Genomic DNA, 2,463 nt, shown 5'->3' with positions numbered 1-2,463 from the left:
GAACCATCCGTCCTTCCCCTTTAAAGAGGGAATAAATCTCTGCATTGATTTTGGGGGAAATTACTGTAGATTTAGCTCAGCTCCGTCGCCTCCTCTTCAGATTGCCCTTTCTGATGCTCTGCTGGGAAGCTCTGCCGGGGGGGGGGAGTCTTTGGGCCCCCCACAACCACTCACACATTTATTTCCCTGTAAATTACCAAAAGGCCGAGCTGAGGAGCCCTTAAGTCTTTGTGTAACCTCATTAAACCTTTCCCTTCCTCTTAAAGGTGGCCCATGTCCAGGTGTCTCCAGCCTTTTACCTCGCAGCATGCATGTCAACGAGGCAGCCAAAATACACGTGTGCACCTACGGACACGTCTTTTGAGGGCTGCGATGACCTTCTGCAGCTTGCTTCTGCCTCCCATGTGCCACCAGGAGACATATCCCCAGTGACACTCCCTGCCAGGAAGCAGCACCGCGGAGGGCTCAGTGCTGTGGGATGCTGCTGACATTTCCCAGGGTGACACTGGAGTCATGGAGGATGCTCCAGAGGCGCCGCAGGAGAAGCCAGAGCATCCCTCAGGCTGGGGAGATCTGGAGCCCGTCGCATCCTGCCCTGAAGCTTTCTTCTCTCCCCTGTGACGGAGCGATGTGTAGAACCGTGTCAGCAGCACCCACCAGCGTGCGGGCGAGCAGCCGTGCTCCAGCCCCGCATCTTCAGGGCACCCATCGAGCAGGACTTGCCATCTCACAGGCTGATGCTGCACCAAGCCCCATCATGGCCTCAAACAGGCCCAGTGTGGGGAGCAGCATCCTCACAGGTGCAAGTATTCACCAACATCCGAACGTTTCAGAGCTGTTTGCAAAGCCTTAAGTTGTGAAGCAGGATTAGGTCTGGTTTGCTTGGACCCTCTGCCACCCATGGCTGGCTGCAGCATCACTGCTGTGCCTGGAGGTCATGGTGTTAATTCCAGGCAGCCAAATTCCAGCCCCTGGTGGTCCCCAGTACAGTCTCCCTTGGATTTACTCACCATGGGAAGCACGTTTGACTGTGCTCCAAGAGGCTCTGGCAGCAGCCAAGCCTGGGATGCCCCATGGGATGCTCGGAATCCTCTCGTCAGCAATATTGCAAAGGACAACGAACCTCCCCGAGCCCTCATCTCCTCTCCTGCATCACCAGGGGTACCCACACTCATTGCTCACAGCAGAGAAAGAAACATGTCTATATATTGCAAGTGCCTATAAATACCCAGGAAGGTAAATGCATTAACCTTATCTTGATCCCGGAGTGCAATTACATAAAGCCTGGCTTCCGAGTAAATTAATACATTAATAACAATTTTGTTCCTGTAATTACTATCATTTCTTACATCTTGCAGCTATTTGCTCGTTCAGCTACGTGTGTGTGAGGGCATTTCCCGTGCTGAGCCTCTGTGGCAGCCCGGCCTTGGCCAAACAGCTCTGGGTGATGCTCAGGAAGACTGTTGTCAGAGCACAACGGATGAAGATGCCACGAGGAGCCAGCCTCATTCAGCACAAGGGCTGGTCCTTGTGCTGGATGGAGCCACCAGCTGCTGGGGGACCCTGCGGCCATTCCCCACGAGGGTCCCTCTCCATCGGCTCGCAGGAAGGAGGAGCATCCGCTCGGATCTCCATGGAAACACGCCACGAGCACAGGGAAGGCTTTAATTGGAAGTGCTGATTTGGCTGAGGCCCTGGGAGCGATCGGCAGGAGATGAGCTGCATTAAGAAGCAGCAGGGGTGGGATGCTTCTCCGAAAATGGGTGCCAAAAGGGTATCTGATACTATTAGGCTTGAAAACCTGCTTCTGAAAGGCAAGGGGCCGAGCTGGGCCAGCCCCTGGCAGCAAAGGCTTTATTTAGTTCATTTGGCCTTTTTTCTCCTGTGAGCAAATTCTCCATGGAAAGACTTTGGTCGGGCTTTTTCCCCCTGAATTTATTCTCTAATCTGAAGCGAGGGGCAGATGGGTCGTGCAGCAGAGCTCAGAGCATCCTCCAGCACCCACCCCAGCCCAAGGCAATCCCCATCACTGTCCCCACCACCACTAGAACACCTGGGTTTGCCCCCCACCACAAGAACACGTGGGTTTGCCAAACGTGGTTGGGAGAAATACCCCAGCCTCTGGTTTGGGAGCAGCTATTTCTATGGGCAAAGCATCAGCACCGGCTGCACCGCGCTCTTGCACCATCAACAGCTCGCAGGGTTCGGCTGGGAGGAGGTGAGAAGCCAGATTGATTATTTCCAGTTTGAATTAATCACCAGTAATTAACTGGGATGGGATGGGATGAGGAGCTGTGCGGAGCCAGACCCCAGGGCCACTGGTGATGCTCAAGCACCCATCATCCAACAGAACCTCAAGGCTGAGCAGGGGTTCCCTGCTGCAGATCTCGGGGTCGCAGGGCAGCACTGCGGGTGCGGGTAGCAGAGGAGGGGGGACCCCCCGCAGCCCGATGAGGGCTGGCG

This window comes from Nestor notabilis, unplaced genomic scaffold (assembly GCF_000696875.1).
Source record: "Nestor notabilis isolate BGI_N333 unplaced genomic scaffold, ASM69687v1 scaffold18290, whole genome shotgun sequence".
Classification (NCBI taxonomy): domain Eukaryota; kingdom Metazoa; phylum Chordata; class Aves; order Psittaciformes; family Psittacidae; genus Nestor; species Nestor notabilis.
The sequence above is the reverse complement of the archived record's forward strand: the minus strand, read 5'-3'. Positions refer to the sequence as shown.